Genomic DNA, 21623 nt, shown 5'->3' with positions numbered 1-21623 from the left:
GATCAGGCCTTGGCCCCCTTAGCAGGAAGCAACTCGTGGTTGTTTTTCTCTAACTGCATTGGAGCATGTTTTTAGCTCTCTGTCACAACCAAGCGTTAAGCAAGCAAGCCTTGTATACAAAAGTGGAATTTGGCTGTTAGCTATAAGCAAAACAAGTCATCATAGAATTAACTAAAATATTGTTTCAGTCCTGTTCTACAACAACACTAATAATCAGTCTATCTAGTAAGTGAAACTACTTACTGTAGGTAGTTCCTCCAGGTATAAAAAATAGTCCTGAAAAATGGCTTTTTAATGTGAATTTCTAAAATCTGTTTTCCTTCTGCATGGAAGGAGCTCCAATGTCCAAGTTTATTATTATATATAAATATATAACTCTCTCTATATAAATATGTAAATATATACAAACTGCTTTACAATCAGAATGTAAAACAATTAAATTTAGGAATCATTAAATTTCATACTCTAAGAAGACCTTTAAGATTATGGAGCCCCAATCCTCTCATTTTACAGATGAGAACATTGATACCCTTAGAGTAGGAGCCAGCAAAAGAATATATGTCTTCTGTAATTTATACCACATGCTTTTTTGTACTGACAAGAATTATCAAGGGTTATTTCAGACTTACTTAGGCAACATCACCTAAATTTGTTTTTAGTGATATCTTTTGGTAAAGGATATTATTTCTTTTGAAAATAAATTTCATATTTCCCATACATATTATAAAATACTGAAGGAATAACAATAGAAATGTAATAGTGGTTGGGTTAGGATGGTGTATTATCAGTTAGAGTTTTTCCCCTCATATTCCTGCAATGATTTCTGAAATGTTGTCATTACCTCCAATAAGAGCAATGACTACTACTTCATTGTCATTTATCATGCATTGTAGTAGCAACTGTATATACCTTGTCTGTGTTTTACTTATTTATTCAATGAACATTTATTGAGCATGTGTATATTCCAGGCCCTGTTTTCAGGTTTGGGTATACAGAGGAAACCAAGATAGAGCCCCTGAGCTCCTGGACCTCATTGCCAGTGGTAAGTCTTACTCTCAGCCTGAGCATCTGCTCCACTACATGCTTCCCACATCTACCCTCCCCAAAATCATAGCTGACCCAATTCCCTACCAAAGTGATGTAATTAAGAAAAAGAAACTATGGTTAAAACAAGAGAAGGTTTGGGGAGAGGGGAAGCAAAGGAGATGACCAAAGGCAGGGTATAAAAAATGAAGGAACAAAGAGGAAAAAGGGATCAGATGAACTAGTAACAACATGGTGGAAGGGAATTTTTCCTAGAGGCTGTTCTAAAGTTTTCATCTTGGTTTTTTAATGAAGCCTAAATTAATTTGAGTTTTATGTCAAATTTGTATCATCATATATCTCTTTACAAGTCTCTTTCTTTTCTGAAATGATGGTGATATTAAATGGTATTTGTGTTTTTAAATGACCTTACTTGGGAAAAGAAAAAGTTGCCAAATCTGTATTGGAACACTTTCTCCGTCTTTATTTTAATCCAAAAATTTGTTGCAGAGGAAAAGCACAGACTCTGAAGCCCTCCCTCCCCAAATTGGACTGAGACACTTAGGAGCTGGGCCGAAAGGCAATTCTAACTGCAGAATCTGTGCTGTATTCAGAAGCACCTCTGCCGTGTTTTAACTAAGAATGTTTTTACTGTGTCAAGTGTGCCTGCCTGACTCCCCCTGCCCCCGAAATGTCCTTCATTCTTCATGCAAATAGACTTTTGGCAAACCACAGCCCCTCAGTTGACCACTCACATTTGAATGTCAGCAGACCTAATTAAGGTCAAAAAGGAAGTGGCTTTTCCTTTCATTTCCCCCACCCCTACCCCAGCTTGTACCCCCAGTTGATACAAAAGCTACAAACTCCTGGATTCAGTAGACAAATGCATCTCCCGTATCAGCTTCACAGACAGACCTGCCAGCTTCCTACATGTCTCACTTCAGGGCCCTCTGAGGAATATCAGGTCTCTACCTAGGACTGCCTTCTTCCAGTCTCTTGCTGGCAGCTGTTTTGTTTGCATATGAAAACGTGAAAAGTCTACAAGTTCAAGGCTGATTAAAGCAATAAAGTCACCCAGAGATTCTCAGGTTAACACTCTGTTTTTTGGCAAACAAACAAAAAGCTAGCTTAATTTTCTCTTTTCACAGCAATAGCTTTTTAACAACTTTCGATTTGTAAGTATTTTACTTCTGGCAACTTTCTCTGAAATGTGCCTAACCAAGGTCTAGAAAGAAGACTTCCTGAGTCAGCTTTCCTGCTCCCACACTCATTACCACAAGAGCCTGTGGCAAAGAACTGGATGTTTAGCCTGGCAAATTTGCTGATTCCAGACCTGATATGAGCCTTATTCCCATGGTAGTTGGATTGCCATCAGCATGACAGAGTTGAGATCCCATTCAACCTCATGACTTTAAGTGCCTTTTGGATTGTTTGATCCTACTGTGGCATGCTTTCCTTGAATCAATTACTATGAAGTGATTCTTAATCATTGGTACAAAAATTTATCTCATCAGAGAGCAGGGGAGCAAATATTAACAACACAAAATAATACCTTCCTTGTCTTAAAACTATCTCCCTTCCTATTTACAGTATTTCTTGAAATTTCACCTTTAGAGATTTATCCCTGGATATTTATTATGTAGTGATTTTAAATTGCAAATGTATTTGAAAGGGGAAACATATTAAGCCAAGAGTCAGCAATCTTTTTCTTTTTCTTTCTTTCTTTTTTTTTTTTTTTTTTGAGACAGAGTCTCATTCTGTTGCCCTGGCTAGAGTGCCGTGGCATCAGTCTAGCTCACAGCAACCTCAAACTCCTGGGCTCAAGCAATCCTTCTGCCTCAGCCTCCCGAGTAGCTGGGACTACAGGCATGCGCCACCATGCCCGGCTAATTTTTACTATATATTTTTAGTTGTCCAGATAATTGCTTTCTATTTTTTTTTAGTAGAGATGGGAGGTCTCACTCTTGCTCAGGCTGGTCTCGAACTCCTGAGCTCAAACGATCCACTCACCTCGGCCTCCCAGAGTGCTAAGATTACAGGCATGAGCCACCGCACCCTGCCAGCAATCTTTTCCTATAAAGGGCCAGTTAGTAAGTATTTTAGGCTTTCTGGGCCATGTGTTGTCTCTGTTAACACATTCTTCTTTTTTTCCTTTTCTTCACAACCCTTTACGAATGTAAAAACTGTTCTTAGCTCAAGGGCTGTCTGACCACTGGCCACAGTCTGCTGATACCTGTATTAAACTATAATGAGCTACTCATATATAACTGTAACTTAGGTCATTGACTGTACTAAAGGCATCCAAAGAACAGGAATTTTAAATGAAAAGACATAGAAGAGAAAAATAATAATATTTGAAAACACTCATATTACATTCTCTGCAGGCACTATTCTAATTACTTCACCTATATTAATTCATTTAGTTCTATAATGTAAGTAATATGTTCATTTTACAGGTGAGGAAACTGAGGAAGAAACTAAATGACTTGCCCAGGCTTACACAGGCAGTAAGTAATGGAGCTAGCATTGTAACCTAAGAAGTTGGGCTCCAGAGTCTATGATCATAATTGCAATGCTATGCTGACACTCAGGGAGACATGATGTTTTAATTCACTTTAGAAAATACAAATCAAAAGAAAAGGGCAAAAATATTTCTCCCGTAATTCCATCACATTGAAATAACCACTATTTATATTTTATTTCTATTCTTTTGGTTTATATACTATTAGAATATTCCTATACATATAATTCTTTTCCTTATTCAGCTATGTAAGGTAAGTATCATAGTATTTCAGATGAAACTGAGGCTTAGATGAATCAGTGCTTTTGTCAAGATCATAAAGCTAATATGTGTGTGGAACCAAGATTTGAACCTAGGCTGTTGCTTCTTATAATAGAACCTGTGCTCTTAACCTCTGGCCTATACTGCATTTGAGATTATACTTACTTGTCACACTTAAAAAGTCCTTTTTACCTCAAGTTTATGAAGAGTACTCACTCATATTTTCTTCTATTACTTTCATTATTTATTTTTCTTGGTTTTTCTTTAAATTATCTGGATTTTATTTTGGAGTAAGAAACAAAGGGGAGATTTAGTTTTGTTTCTTTTCTAATCAATTGTCCTAATATGTAATGAATAATACCTTCTTTGCCTGCTGCTTTGAAATGCTGCCTTTATCATATACTAAATTACAAAGTAATCTTTTATTATCATTTCTCAATGAATGCATTCCATTGTGGAAGATGTTACTTAAGGTTCTGTTATGATGACCTAACTTACAGGTTGACATGAAGAAAAGAAAGTAGGTTTCAGTCTGGTATTATGAGAATTTTCCTTTATAGTTTATTTTTGCCTTTAAAATAATAAAGGCCAAGGATTTAGTTGACCATATTTTGGCTTAAAGTTTACAGTGTTTTAGAAGTGTGAAAAATGAAAACTGAACTTGAAGGAATATTGAGTATCTTGTCCAACTCCCATTTGTAGATAAAGAAACTAAAGCCCAAAATAGTAAAAACGATTATTTAATAATGTTGCTAGTTAGTGAGTGCATTACACAGGATTCTTGCAGCTGCAGGTGACAGAAATGCAACTAAAATTAATTAACTTAAGTCAAAATGAAGCAGGGTATTTTTTTCTCTTACGAGAAGAAGAGGGGCAGGATGTCCTCAGGCATGCCTGAATCCAGGAATTAAATTAGATCCACAGCTCTCTCTGCATTTCATCTCAGCTTCTCTCTCTGTACAGAGGCCTCATTTTCTCAGGCTCTTCCATGGGACAAGGTATATCGTTGTTAGTATCTCTAAGGTTACATCCTGTTTAAGTGGAAACTTAAAGAAAAAGAGAGAAATTTAAACTCTTAGTCTTCGAACATAAAATCCAAAATAAAGATTCTGATTGGTTTTCTTTCTGTCATATGACCACTCCACTATTTTGGGGGTAGTGGTGGGGGTGGCGGGATATGATGTAATCTGTGGTCCTAGAAAAACCATTTGGAGTTGGAGAGAGGCTGTTCGTCAAAGGAAAAGGGGAGGTTACTATTACTAGAATGAAGGAAGGGAAGGTGAACAGACAAAACCATCTACTGTCCACTAGGGCAGCTGAAGAACCTAAACTAGAGTTGGGACCTTTGATTTTCCATTCTAGTCATCTTTCCATTTCTCTATTTATTCATTCAACACGTAATTACTGAGCAATCTATCAGTATTGCATTTAGCTGCAAGTAACAGAATCCCCAGTCGATGATGACTTGCACAGCAAAAGATCTAGAGACAGGAGTTAGTTGTTGGCATTATTTTCTAATACCATGCAGTCTCACTGTTTCTCAAGCACCATTGCACTTCCTTGCCTCTGGTCCTTTGTTCCTCTGCTCTCCATCTCTGCTTGTTAGTCACTTAACCCAGGGAAGTCAATATCATCTCTCCCTGAAGCCCTCCCACATCCACTTCTGGATAAATCAGAATAAATCTTTCCCAATTCTGTATTTCCATAGCACTTTGTTGAACCATTATAACACTGAATTCATCCTACCTTGTATTGAAATTAATTTAGTGCATATATATGGATCTCCTCTGCTGTTAAACAGCAATACCTTCAAGAAACAGACTGAATCTTATTCATCTTTGTGGAATCAAAGTGCCAGGTGTCCTCCCATCCTCTGGCTCTGCCAGTTGCACGTGTTCCCTGCTGGCCCCAGAACCTAGAACCACCTTGAGTTCTGCTAAAGTAAATCACATCACCTGCAACGTAGTGTGCAACTTAGACTTCACTGCAGGTTTGTCAAGGGGGTTACATACCATACCACACAGAAAAATACTGGCTCACATTTTCTTCCTTCTGAATGGTCCTCAGGACCTCAGACTCCTCTCCCCATTATTTTGTCCCAATTCAGCTATGCCCTGGCCCCATCTCCACACCTGTACCCCTTAACCCAGAGTGAGGCTCAGCAAAATAAAATTTTTTAAATTTTGCCAAGCCTCATGCTGGCTAAGGCCCCATCTTAGCCACCTTAGAGGGTAGAGGGGAGTTCAAAATAGCAGATAGTATTAAATTATGTTTAGTAATAATTAACACTTATTCAGTATTTTTTATGTGTAAGGTACTATTTTCCCTGCAAGGCAGGTTGTATTATCCCCATTTTGTAGTTAGGAAAAGAGAGGCACAAAGAGGTTGAATAGCCACATATCACACAACTAGGAAGTAGGAATCAAAAATCAAACCCAAGCTATCTAAATCTGGCACTTGGGCCTTTAATAACTAAACTCTACTAACCTCTATAGCACCTAATACAATGTTTTCCTACTAAGTGCATCAAAATGTTAGTTGGATTAAATTTACTTGCATTTCTAAGAGCATCAGAAATACACTAGCCTCTTATATTTCTAACATTTTATGTCATTCTCCTGGATATCTAAAGCTTTTCTGTTTTTGCTAGTATTGAATGAATGAATGAATGAACCTACTTGTTTATTAACTCTGGAACTCAGATTCCTCATCTGGAAATTCATTCATTAATTGGTCATTTAATATTTATGTATCCACTAGTTAGGCACCAGAGAAACCATGAAGCATAAGAAACACTTCCTTCCTTTGAAAAATCTAAAAGAAAGGGTTCAACCTGATCATATCAAAGGTCCTTCCCTGTTCTAAAATTCGGAGATTCTGTGGAGTGGGAGGTTTACTCACATTGTACCTAATTGATAGATTTATTATCACAAGAAGATGGCTCATTCTCCCTCCCGTGCTAAGCACTCAAATCAGTGCAAAAACAGTAGAGTCTGATCAATTTTAAATGACAGCTGCCCTTGCTAGGCATTTGGGCAGGGAGTCAGGTGCTCCTTGTCATATAACCACTGAGGAGAGACTGTAGGGCTGCCCAAAGCAAAATAACAAAGAATGCAAAGCCTTGCCTAACTGCCCTCTGGCCTTCCTCACTGCACCCGTAATTTCAGTATCTGCTAGGTTAGCTAGAGTCCTCTATTTCCCACTTTGACACTAGCCAAGCCAGCCAAACATGAAGTGTCCCTTACTCCAGAGCTGCCTGTAGAGCTTCCCTTTTACCCCATGAGGTGGATGCTTGACTTTTTCACCTCTGTATACTTCATATCCTGTAGTTCTCAATCCTAGCTGCAGATTAGCATCACCTAGGGAGCTTTTTAAACATACTGAAGCCCAGCTCTCCACCCCAGGGATTCTGATTTAATTGGTTTGACATGAGGCCCAGTCTTTGGTCTGGTTTCCTTTGTTTTTCTTTTTAATCCCCAGCAGATGATTCTAATGTATGGCCAAATGGAGAACTACTGCATCTTTGAAACTGGAGTTGCTTAATTTTCACCTGCTGGTTAAATCCTCACTCTGGATTATGGGGCCAATTCTGTTCCCAGCCAGAGATAATTCAAGGATTCTTAGTCTAGCAGCTCAGCAGCTCAACACTGGGAGCTTAATCCCACTGTGGCCTGGACTCCCAGTTCCTCTAATTACAGGCTATTGTTCATTGTAATTAAGCCTCTGCCCCCCAAAAAACATAAAAGGTAAAAGAGAAACAGTTGCTGGGCAGGCAAAATGGCAGGTGTTTACTCTAATGCCCTCCCACGTCTTTCTGCCCCTGCCCCACACCCATCCCCTACTCAAACCATTTTAACAAAGTTGTCCCGAGTAAAGGTCACTTAGTGACAAGCAATGGTTAGGAAATTATCTGACCTAATATCTCTTCAGCCATGCCTTATGTCAAGCTACCAGATATTTCCCTTTATTTCACTATAAACAACTCTGTTAGTGATACCTTCATAATTTCTTTCCCAGCGATGACTCATCTTTAATCTGTTTCCCTTTTTTCTCCCTCTTTTAACTTGTACTTCATGAATTCCAGAATCTCCTCTCCCTTGATGGATTTTTACAAACCTCTCCCCAATGCATGACTGTAATCATGCTTAAGCATAACACTAGTATCAGTGGTATATTTAAACTAAAGAAAATAAAAGCCATATTTTTAAAAGTGGAATTTTTATATGAAAATACCTAACATCTAGAGTCCATAAAAGTATTTTTAAACACTCTTCAAAATTCCCAGAATGTAAAGTCTATATTCTCTTCTAGTGAAACCTTTTCTTCAGAAACCATCATTTATTAACACAACATAATACTAAATGTTAGTTTTAATGAGTTTGTTGTTTTTTGCTTTGATGCTTGTTTTGCAACAGTTTTTGTTTTTTTTACATTCTTTCCTACTATTTTTTACAACACTTCATTTTGCAGGATATTCTCAGACCATTAGCACCATATATTAGATGGTTTCATTTGGAAACCCTACTCTGAGTACTGCATAAATATACCTAGCACCATGCCGGGCACTCCCTTGATTAAGAAATATACTTTTCCGGTGTCAGAAGTGATAGTACCTGAAGTTTGCCAAAGGAGAGGAATGAATATGAGGGCAAATTTTAATAACACATGTTTCTGTTGATAAGATTGATGACTTCCCAGCCATCAATGAGATAGAGGGACTTACTGTCTTCTTTGGCCTAGCAGAATTTGCCATATATGGACTTTCCTAGTGCCAAGGGGAGTTTCATGACTCAGCACCCCTTGTACCCACTTAATTACTATGACAATCTGAAGATGCAATTCCTATTGTAATGCCTAGAACTATTCTCAGAAAAGTGCTTTTAAAATTCAAATAATTGTCTAGTTAAAGATAAGTGCTCCAAAATATATTCATTTTTTCCTGACATTAAATATAAAACTAAGCTTGATTCTGTTCTCTGTTTTGACCAGGCACTGTAATCCTCAGTGAACATTAGCAAAAAACAAACAAAAAAAAAAATTGAAATGTTTTAAAGCACATAAACAATTAAATTTTTCTCTATTATTCAGTGAAGTATGTGTTCTGTAATGCCCTTAAGAATATCACAATCATGATTTGTGATCTCTATGTATTTTTAGTACCCATTCAAATTAGCCATTGTGACTCAGGTATCCTAAGATCATTTAATTAATTGCCCACATTATCTAAACCCCTACTTAAATTTCTTCCCTAGACAGACATATTACTCCTACAGACTAAATTATTCATCTCACCAAACTCTCTAAACTGACAAAGTCACTTTCTAGCTAAAGTGCTATTGTGAAAGTATCAGTTCAACAAATACTTTTTGTTTTATTAAAAGATAGAGTAAAGAATTATCATGTCTAAAAATAGATACTTAGAGCTTAAAATCTGTCAGACCATATGTTGTACAACTCCAAGATCCAGGAAACAAAGACATCCTTCTCCTGGGGGTATGTATTATTACAATCATTGTAGGGGACTAGATGCCAGTTCATTTGTATAACCACTCAGTCATGTAACCATCTTAAGAAGAGAAATGGGTATGAATTTCTGGGGATGGTGAAGAGAAAACATTAGTGAATTGGCACTGATCTGATCTGCATGTATTTGTGCCTGTGTTGTAAGAATGCATATGAGAATATGGATTTTTTTCTAGTGTCCTTAAGATTTCTTTGGAGGAAATTATTTTTCTTGTTTCTCATTGAGGGTCAATGGAACAGCCACAAAATATAGAATTTGAGTCTTCACCTATAAGCAAGATAGAATTTTACAAAGCGTTATAGGATCTTTGTAATTCTTTTCTCTATATTGAAATTTTAACACTTTCTTCTGTTTTATATCATTGTTTTAAAATTTAAAACTTCTTTTAAAACTTTGAAATGTTTTCAAACCTTTTGCTATTAATCTCTAAGCATGTTTTTCATATATGTTGCAAATTTTGTAATATTTTACATATTTTATATGGTACAAACTCAATCATCTTCAGAGATTTAATTACCATATTATGCTAGACAATCATTCAGAACCTGTGTATATAGTACATTGAAGAAATGTGGCAGTTACTCAGTTTGGACCATAAACAATTCCAATCCCTAAAGGGGATTTTCTTCTACCTTTGTAACTATCAAATCTCCACTTCTCTTTAGATTAGGGAGACCCAACTACACTGGAATATTTACAAAATCAAACACTTTTAAAATGTTAAGGTTGAGAGGTCCAAGTATTCTCTAAGTACTTGGCAATGATTGTGCAGGCTAGTTGTAAAGGTGGAAATGTCTGGTCTTTGTCAACTAACAAAAGAATTTCAATCCTCTTCAAGTGATAGAGGAGGTAAGAGGAAATGAAAAGTAATATCAGACAGTGTGTTTCTTCTAGGTCATGAGGCCATATTTCTTTTAATTTTAAAACTTATGTATGTACATATTTACATACAAATGGTGCAAACATTAAAAAAAAGCATATACAATGAAAATAAAATTCTACATTTCCTCAGTTACCCAGTTTCCCTCTTTGGAAGCAAACACTGTACCCAGTGTCTTGGAGATTCTTCCAGTGGCAATCCATGCATTTGCCAACGTGCATGCATAAATTCTCTCTCTCCCTCCCTCTCTTGCTTTCCTCTTTCCTTTCACATAAAGATAGTATGCCATGTGCTTTGCTCTGTTCGTTGATTTTTCAATCTTGGAGATTGTTCCAAATCAGTGCGTATAAAAGTCATCATTCAAGCCAGTGGCTGCATGATTACATCATATGATTATCCACTATATGATTATATCATAATTCATCTAAACAATCTCTTAATGATGAGCATTTAGATGTTTTCCATCGTTTGCTATTACAAATAGTCTACAAGAAATATTTCATTTGCATATATTTTGTGTTGCACATATGCAAGATTATCTGTAGAATAAATACCTAGGAGATGAAATTATTGGTCAAAGAATGTGAGCATTTTTAATTTTGATAAATAGAACCAAACTGCCCTCCAAAAAAGTTATACCAATTTTCATTCCCAACAGTATGTATGAGAAAGAAGCAATATTTTTGATTAGGACCCATTTCAAATTTGTATTCAAGAAAAATAGAAGAACAAAATATTATTTTTACATATTATAAATGTTAGAAAAATCCAGCATTTGAAAGTTAGAAAATATAAAGGGATAGCAACGTTGACAGTACCATATAGGGTAACCATTCAGTTTGTTGACAAGCAAGAAAATCATTGTCATTCTACAAGAAAGGGTTTGACTTATATTTTTCAAAGCCGTGAAACTGTTAAATCTTTCTATTTCTATTAATAATATTATTAAAAGTAATATAGTTATTACCAATAATGATAATGATAGATCAAATATTGTGTGGGATACACAAAACTTTGACACAAAACAAGTATGTAATTAGACTGTGACTTTTAAAATGTGTATTAAAATAATGGACATCAGGCCGGGAGCAGTGGCTCACGCCTGTAATCCTAGCACCCTGGGAGGCTGAGGCGGGAGGATCGTTCAAGGTCAGGAGTTTGAGACCAGCCTGAGCAAGAGCAAGACCCTGTCTCTACTAAGAAAGAAATTATCTGGCCAACTAAAAATATATGTAGAAAAAATTAGCCAGGCATGGTGGTGCATGCCTGTAATCCCAGCTACTCGGAAGGCTGAGACAGTAGGATCGCTTAAGCCCAGGAGTTTGAGGTTGCTGTGAGCTAGGCTGATGCCACGGCACTCTAGCCCGGGCAAGAGTGCGACTCTGTCTCAAAAAAAATAATAATAATAATGGACATCGTAATACTTCAAGACTCTAATTAGCTCTGAAATTGATAAACAGGTATTCCAGAAGTACATTGTGAAATTGTTTTAGGGAAAGAAACACCTGAAGATATATTTAATAGAGCTATAAAAATTCTGACCAGGGGACCAAATACTATGTTATTACATAAAAAGATAAAAGTTTTATAAACTTGTAGAAATGGTACAGAAAAATCTAAGTTCATAGTTTTGGAGGTAAGAGTCTTAAAGAATATGACCATGAAAATAAAAAGAGTTCCTCCCTTAATAAGGTTTCTAAGAGTACCAGGTGACTATTCCATAAAGGAGAATTAAGGTATGCATTGATATAGGCTCAGATTGTCACTTCTAGATATTTGTGATGTTAAAAGGTAAAAATATATGTATATGAAGAACTGACAAAATCACAGTGACCTGTTCTATAAAATTTCCTAACAATATAAATTATAATTTAAAAATTAAAAACAGAAATCAAGTCTTTTTTACTAAGAATTTTTAACCATCTTTTTGTTATCCAAAATTCATTTTGTCAATCAAAATTCAGGCTCAACAACAGTCAATATCACTGTGGATTTTTCTGATCATATTACAGGGATTAGACTAGATATTAATTGTATTAGTGGAAAACCTCATTACTGAAACTCTCTGATTAAAAATGCCTGAATGAATAGTTTTTAAAAACTGATACATAATATTTGTACATATATATGGGGTATGTATAATATTTTGTTACATGCACAGAATGTGTAATGATCAAGTCAGCGTGTTTAGGGTATTCATCACCTGAAGTATTTATTGTTTCTGTGTGTTAGGAACACTTTGAGTTTTCTCTTCTAGCTATTTTGAAATACACAATACATTGTTGTTAACGCTGTTAACTATAGTCACCCTACTCTGCTATGGAACGTTAAAATGTATTCCTTCTCTCTGACTTTATGTTTGTACTCATTAACCCCGGGCAGTGGACTGTACCTGTCCGTGTCCTGTTAGGAACCCCGCTGCACAGCAGGGTTGGCTAGCAAGTGAAGAAGCTTCATCAGTGTTTGCAGGCACTCCCCATCGCTCGCATCACCACCTGAGCTCCAACTCCTCTCAGATCAGCAGTGGCACTAGTTGCAGGAAAACAATTTCAGGGCTCCCACTAATTCTGCATTATGGTGAGTTGTATAATTATTTCATTATATATTATAATATAATAATAATAGAAATAAAGTTCACAATAAATGTACTTCAATCATCCTGAAACCATCCCTCCCGCCCCTCCCAGTCCCTGGAAAAATTGTCTTCCATGAAACTGGTCCCTGGTGCCAAAAAGGTTGGGGACTGCTGCTAAACCAACCCCCCCACCACCACGCCCCAAATGAATAGTTTTAAAGATAAAGTCCCATGCAGCTAACTATCGTATTTAAATTGGGTCTACAAGATACCAAAGAAAACAATTTGGACAATTTGGTCAAAAAACTACTACTCAAGTCAGCTAAACATAAAGTCATTCAACCTAAGTTTAAGCATAGTATAGGCCTCCTAAGCCTATTTTCTCATTTCTATTTGTGTATAATGATTCCTGTAATCACTTCCTGAGGTCATTGTGAAGGTTAAATAAGATGCTGTGCATGAAATACTCAACATGGTTGCCAGAGCATATTGAGCACTCAATAAAATACTCACTATTTTTTTTTTTTTTTTTTTTGAGACAGAGTCTCACTCTGTTGCCCAGGCTAGAGTGAGTGCCGTGGCGTCAGCCTAGCTCACAGCAACCTCAAACTCCTGAGCTCAAGCGATCCTCCTGTCTCGGCCTCCCGAGTAGCTGGGACTACAGGCATGCGCCACCATGCCCGGCTAATTTTTTCTATATATATTTTTAGCTGTCCATATAATTTCTTTCTATTTTTAGTAGAGGTGGGGTCTCGCTCTTGCTCAGGCTGGTCTCAAACTCCTGAGCTCAAACGATCCGCCCACCTCGGCCTCCCAGAGTGCTAGGATTACATGCGTGAGCCACTGTGCCCGGCCCAAAATACTCACTATTAAAAAAATATATATATATCAGTCAAACCAGCCTTTTGGTATCATATAAGGGATAAACTGTCATTCGACTGAATTTTTCATATTTTACCCAAGTATTTATCATGCTATAATCTTAGTCCTGATCTCAGATGACAGAGAAAAAGGTGGTAAACACACTTCTTTATAGTAGTCCTTTAAAATTAACCTAATTATGTAACTGTATGTCATATTTCACCACAATGTATGAGTCAAAAAATACAACATAGCATGCATATCACATGAAAATGAAGTAGCACTGCTCTTTCAGAAGAATGGGCAAGAAATGCCCTAAAGTGATTGAACATTTATATTTAACACTAATATTAAGTATTCTGTCCTGATTCACTCGCAATAGTATAGTCATCATCATCTTTTTTTTAAGGCAGTGTCTTGCTTTGTTACCCAGGCTAGAGTACAGTGGTGTCATCATAGCTCACTGCAACCTCAAACTCCTGGGCTCAAGTGATGCTCCTGCCTCAATCTCCTGAGTAGGTGGGACTACAGGTGCACACCACCGAGCCCAGCTAATTTTTCTATTGTTTGTAGAGACAGGGTCTCACTATGTTGCTCAGGCAGGTCTCACACTCCCGGCTTCAAACGATCCTCCCACATGGCCTCCCAAAGTGGTAGGATTATAGGTATGAACCAGTATGCCCAGCCATCATCATCATTATTATCAGCAACATTTCTAGCATCAGCATCACATGTGATATCAAAGCATTAAGTAGTTTTCAAGCTTTCATGGTCAATTCTCCATCCTGTTGTCTTTTCACCACTGATTTCATTTCTGCAGCTACTTGATTGGCCATCTTTAGGTTGTTCTGGAATTTTACACACTAGTATATTCTCAAGAAGTTAACATTACATACAATTCAGGAGTATAAAGAGAATCAATTTTATATCTCTTCATATAAACAAGTCTCCTTGTACAAATGTAGGAGGTAACCTCTGGATTTCTGGAATAATGCATCTTGAATATTCTCCAGATGCTGCTACCATGGTGACAGACTAACTGGCAACATTCTGGACTGCTTTATTGTAATAGCTGGTTCTGTTGTTTCTTAAAGCAGAAATATGGTTTTAAAAAATGAAGGACTAAAATGACATGCTTCCCAAGTCATTGCCCCTTTTTCTGTATATCTATGATTCTGTCTCAGCTAAACATAGGATCTACAAGGTTCCCCACTCCTGAATCCATAGACATCTTTCATGTGAAATTTCTATGGTTTTCTTCATCCTTATATTAGTCTTTTAAAAATCATTGAATTCATTAATGAACAAGACATTTAGCTACCCTGAAAACCAATATCTGCAAATCAACCAAAAGTCATTCATGCAGGTGACTAGATTCAGTTATTAAAATATCCAGACAAATTGCTTGAGCCCAGGAATTTGAGGCTGTAGTGAGCTATTGTTGCACCACTGTACTCCAGCCTGGGTGACAGAGTGACACCCCATCTCTTAAAATATACAGGTAGATCGATCTGTGCATACCTATATCTCCAGAAAAAAACAAGATGAAATATTTCTTTTCCAGATTATGTTAAATTATTTTTGAAGCAAACATTACTAAAGAAAGAAAGTAGCCAGATATCTAATTTTCTTTCCTTCACACTTTGCAAAAAGATTCTCCAATAAGATCACAATGATTAACTTTTCATAAAAATAACTATAGGTAGTGAGTACTTTACATACATAAGTTCACTTAAGTCTTACAGTGAACTTGGAAATTAGAAATTACTATCCTCTCTTTACAAATGAGGAAATTGTGGGTCATAAGAGTTATTTAACTTGTCTATAGTTATATAGTTAGTAAGACTGTGGCAGAGCAGGATTTGCAACTAGATCTATCAACTCCAAGTACTGTGCTCACTTGTTTGTGAATGAAAGCAATTTCATAGATATTCATCTCCAGAGAATAGAGCCACAAGAAATTAATTTGAATCATAATATGGAGTATTGAAGTGAGCTATTTTATCAATGACGAAGAGATGTGGAAAGGAACACTAAGGGAGTTACAAAGTATTGGTAATGCTATTCGTCTGAAATCGGGTGGTGGGTTCGCTGGTGCACATTATATCACACCATATTTTATCTCTTATGTATGTGTTATAGTTTCAGTACGTATTAATATATCATATAGGCCGGGCGCGGTGGCTCACACCTGTAATCCTAGCACTCTGGGAGGCCGAGGCGGGTGGATTGCTTGAGGTCAGGAGTTCGAGACCAGCCTGAGCAAGAGTGAGACCCCGTCTCTACTAAAAATAGAAAGAAATTATATGGGCAACTAAAATATATATATACAAAAAATTAGCCGGGCATGGTGGCACATGCCTGTAGTCCCAGCTACTCGGGAGGCTGAGGCAGGAGGATCGCTTAAGCCCAGGAGTTTGAGGTTGCTATGAGCTAGACTGACGCCACGGCACTCACTCTAGCCCGGGCAACAGAGTGAGACTCTGTCTCAAAAAAAAAAAAAATATATATATATATCATATAACAAAAATATTTTAAATTTTTGAGAGACATGACTTACTGAAGAATGTTTTGAAATCTTGTCTAAGTATCTTAAAAAATAAAAAACAATATTCTTTTCCCCTGGGTAACCTCAGTGTAATGCATAAGTGGGGTGGATATCACCACAGCACACACAAAAGTCCTGTCAGTAGTTTCTTTGCTATTTCTGTGCCAGAACTCAAATGACTCCACTGGGTATTAGAGAAAATCTGCCCCTAATATAAGATTAGAATAAAATCTCAAGGAGATTAATTCTTCCAGGAAGGTCATTTTGAGTCAAGTGGACAACTTTGAATTTGGATTTCAGCATTTGGGTAACTTCTATTAAGCCAACAGCCACCTTTCCTTGAAATTAAGGTAGTAGATCAAGTTTTTACACTGGTAAAACATTGTGACATCATGTTAAAGCACAAACATGTCCATTTTCTCAAAATAGTAGTTTCTCTCTGTTAGCAGATGTGTTCTTTCAAACTGGCTCCAATGAGAGGCAGCTAATTCATATTTATTTTTCAGTGTTCTCCCATTCTACAGATATCTGATAGGCCAACCTACATTGTGGTTCAGTCTTATTTTTATTGTAAAACAATCATGCCTACAGTCATAAAAAGTCAGCCCCCAATCTCACTTTTTGGAGGTAACCATTGTCTTTTACCATCTCCTTTTATTACCTCTATAATTCTCAATGACATTTCTACAGTACTATTTCTTGATTTTAGATTAACTGTTTAAATTTGAATTTTTATGCTCACTGAAATTGCATTTACGTAACTTAAAAAATCAAAAGTTAAATAGTACTATAAAATTTATAATAAAGAACAGGAAACTCTGAGGGTCCTATCCCTCTCAATCTCTCATGCTCAGACTCCAGAGGCAACTTCCTTCAACTCTTTTATCTCTTTCTTTGGCTGTTTGCATTCATAATTCTAAATAATATGCTTATAGTGCCATTTTTATTATTCCATTTTACATACTTATATTTCTGCTTCTGACTGTGAAAAATTTGGATTGGCTTTTGTACATCACTTCCCCACATTCTTTTCTACCCAGCCTTACAATTTTTGGTCAAATTGGTATTCACTTTTACAGTATTATGACTATACAAATATTGTTCATAACTAAGCCACATAGTGTTTTTTAGTTTTCTATTTATTTATTAGTAGTTCTTTCATGAACTCTCCAAAAGGATTGTAGAAGTTCTTTCATTATGAACAAATGAACAGTTGAGCTATCAGTTCTGTTATTTTTTGTTTTCTGATTTTTGTTTTTTCCTTGAAGACATCCCTCCTGGAGTCCAGGTCCTCCCACGGCTGTCTGGACTGATTGCTCTCCCGACCCTCTGCATAGCAACAGCCCTAAATTTTCCCTGGTTATAATCCTGGTTTTCCCTTTGTCTCTCCCCTGTGTTGAATCTCTTGTTTCCTGGAACCTGTGTCCTCCTATTTCTTGGTTTTCTTCCTCATTTTAGTGGATATATGATCTGATAGCTTCTAAGAAGGCGTTCATGAGAACAATATTTTTGAAAAAATGTTGCAAATCTGAAAGCATCTTTAATTTACCCTCATACTTGATTAAGTTTGGCTAGATATAGAATCCAAGAAGGCTGGAAATCATTTTTCCTTACACTTTTTATAGCATTGATCTCTTGTCTTCCAGCTTCCAATGTTGAGAAGCAATGGTACCATTCCAATCCCTGAATCTGGTTATTTCTCTACAGGAGCTTTTATAAAACATTCATTCATTCACAAATATTTATTGAACAACATTACTATGCCAGGTTCTGTTTTAGATGCTGGGGATTACAGCATTGAAAAAGGAAAGTCGCATATCCCTGCCTTTGTGGAGATTCCATTCTAGTGGGGGAGACAAATAATAAACAAGATAAATAAGTAAAATATATAGTATATTAGATAGTGATAAATACTCAAGAAGAATATGTAGTTTCAGGGGTAGAAATTTGTATAAGAAAGGCCTTACTTAGAAGAGAACTTTGAGTAAAGACCTGAAGGAAGTAAGGCAGCAAGCCATGCCAATATCCAGGGGATTACCTTTCTGGGCAGAAAGGACACTAAGTGCACAGGCCCTGAGACACAAGTGTATCTGGCTTGTGTGAGGAACAGTTAGGAAGCCAGTGGAGCACAGTGAACAAGTTGAAAAGTAAGAGGCAATGAGGTCAGAGGACCAAGATGGAGCTAGATCATGTAAGGACAGGGTTTTTGCTCTACAGAAGATGAGGGGCTATTGGAGAGTTTTGAGCAGAAATGTGAAATATCTGACTTTTGGCAAATGGGTAAAGAATTACCCGAGGGCAGAGGTAGGGTGAGCACTTAGAAGGCTATTCCAGTAATCCAGGTGAGAGATAATGGTGGCTTGGACCAAAATGATGATAGTCGATACATGATAAATGGTCAAATTCTGGACATACTTACAGGTAGAGCTAACAGTATTTGCTGAATATTGATTTTCATTATAATCACTTAGTGTCCTGTGTTATAGACAGATGATATGAGACACTCTGGGTTATTCTAGATCTGCCCATGATGTATCTCAGTACTTAATCTCTTGAATAAATGTTGGATATCAGCTTGATTTCTTTTCCCTTACCTATTTATCATAAAGGCAGAGAATTTACAATTAGCTATATGACTTACTGAGTAATAAGCACATTAAGGTTGTAAAATAAAATGAAGTTGTTTTCTCCTAAGTTATTTTCTTTTCAATACATTCTTTAATATATTTAATCCATATATATATATATATCTTTTTACTTTTTAGAATCATTAAAAGCATCCCAATGCTTCAGTATCTGTAGCCACAACTTCCTTGTTATTTTAACACATTATTTAGCTTATTTGCTCATGGGGAATCATTGCTATCTCTTATAACTTGGGAATCATTGAAGAAATAATACATTTTAAAATAATCAAGCAATTTAAATACATTTTATACTTTTTCTTAATCATTAGTGCCTAGTTTTGCTACATTCTTGGATGTTTATATGACCTAGATAATTGAGGTATAGCCACTAAATATACATTTGTATAATATTCATATAAGAAAAAGGCTGGGCACAGTGGCTCACACCTGTAATCCTAGCACTTTGGGAGGCTGAGGTGGAATGACTGCTTGAGGCCAGAAGTTTGAGACCAGCCTAGGCAACATAGCAAGACCCTGTCCCTACAAAAAAATAAAAATTAGCCAGGCATGGAAGCATGTGCCTGTAGTTCTAGCTACTTGGGAGGCTGAGGCAGGAGGATCACTTGAGCCCAAGAGTTCAAGGCCGAAGTGAGCTAACATGATGCCACTGCACTCCAGCCTGGGTGACATAGTGAGACCCTGTCTCTAAAAAAAGAAAAAGAAAAGAAATTAGAAATAATTCAATAGAGCAACAATTCTTTATTCCTGTCTCTTCCCATTCCCTGACCTTATGGAAAATGAATAGCAAACTGTAAGTGCTGTTTCTATTTTTTCGTGAATGAAGGAGCTTTGTATAATAGTGATACTTCATGACCTTACTGAGAACTATATTCAGTTAAAATATTTTTATGGGAATTTTCCAGCTGCTTTAGGCAGCTGGCTGGGGCAGGGGACGAGGCTAGTCTCTATTTCTATTACTTTACTAAATGTTTTCTCAAAAAGTCTCCAATATTTTTCTTATTTAGAAGAAAGATTATTTAATCTTTTGAAACCACTTTCTCACTCAGTTTTAATTAATGATTTGCAACTGTGCTACCACTGTCTTTTAAAGAATACAAAAATGAAATTGCAAAACTGAAAGTTATCTTTAGAAGGTTTCACTGTAGATATTATACATGATCTTTTTAATTATCTGAGACTCTGTAATTAACTTCTTAACAGATTATAACTGATTATTACAGTGTCTTTTTTCCAGATTTATTGTGGTATAATTGACAAATAAATATTATTCTTTTCTTTCTTTCTTTTTTTTTTTTTTTTTTGAGACAGAGTCTTGCTCTGTTGCCCCGGGTAGAGTGCAGTGGCATCATCATAGCTCCCAGCAACCTCAAACTCCTGGGCGCAAGCGATCCTCCGCCTCAGCCTCCTGAGTAGTTGGGACTACAGGTGCCCACCACCACATCTGGATAACTGTTATAGTTTTAGTAAAGATGGGGTCTCACTCTTGGAACTTCTGAGCTCAAGCAATCCTCCCGCCTCGGCCTCCCAGAGTGCTAGGATTACAGGCATGAGCCACTGCGTCCGGCTTAATATTATTCTGATATCTCATGCAAAGTTTTATCACCATTTAAATGCTAAAATGAGGACAGATTATGGAATCGAATGTGTAAAGCAATAGAATTACAGCGTGGTGTACAAAAACTATGATTACTGGCCACAGTACCTTCCTTCAGTTCAAAGTAAGATTATCTTTAATTTTTATAAGGAAATCTAGTATATGATTTAGTTATAAGAATACTCCATGAGGTAAGAAATTGTCAAGATTCTCTTCACACATTTTTAGTGAAAAAGAAAACACCCTGCTTTAAACCCAATAAAATTCTGATGCATTGTCCTGTGGTGGCAGAGGGAAAGTAATCATAGCCATGGTCAAGGGCTCTGCACTTTATTGTCTGACAGACTCAGGATCAAGGCCTGCCTCCACCTTTTTTTGCCCCATGACCTTGGGAAAGTTGCTTAATTTCTCTGCAATGCAGTCTCCTCATAACAAAATGGAGATAATACATTTCTCATGGAGTCGTTAGGATTATGTTAAGATCATGTGTTCAAAGAGTTAGTACATGACTGATAGGTACTTGGAAAGCATTCAACAAGTATCGAGCTTTCACAATTATTCTTATGGTCGGCAATTTGAATTTTTTCAGTCCTCATGATTTCTTCCTATTTTAGCAACTATAGTTTTATTCCCTTTTAGAAACCAAATTTCTAAAACAAGTTATATAACATCTTGTTCTTTATTCTCATTTTTCCTCTTGTTTACTTTTAAGACCAATACTTAAGTTTTTTAAGTGTACTTTCTAGTTTATCATCACTAATATTTAATCAATAACAAGGTAAATTTTCTTGATATGCCTGTTTCCTCATGTCAGTGCTTCTTACAATAAACTATTTGAGGCCATTGTAGAATCCCACTGGATGAGATGTGGAATGTAACAAATCACATAATATGAAATTACCACACAAGTCTCATTCAAAACTCCAAGTAAAATGTATCTTCATTTCCTTGATTAACCCAACTATGGTAACTTAAATAGGAGTTTATTTTTCTGACATAACAAGAAGTCTGGAGGTGGGCAATTACTGTAGTGGTTCAATGACTTAGCAACGTTAGAGCAAGTATCTCCGCAATTCTCTTGGTCATTTTGCAAGACACAAATGACTGTGTTAATTCCAGGAATCATGTCCAGGAAGAAAGGGGGGTGGCTGAAGGGCACATGAGCCAACTCTCTTCCTTTTCTCCTTT

Source organism: Eulemur rufifrons, chromosome 29 (genome assembly GCF_041146395.1).
Source record: "Eulemur rufifrons isolate Redbay chromosome 29, OSU_ERuf_1, whole genome shotgun sequence".
NCBI lineage: Eukaryota > Metazoa > Chordata > Mammalia > Primates > Lemuridae > Eulemur > Eulemur rufifrons.
The sequence above is the reverse complement of the archived record's forward strand: the minus strand, read 5'-3'. Positions refer to the sequence as shown.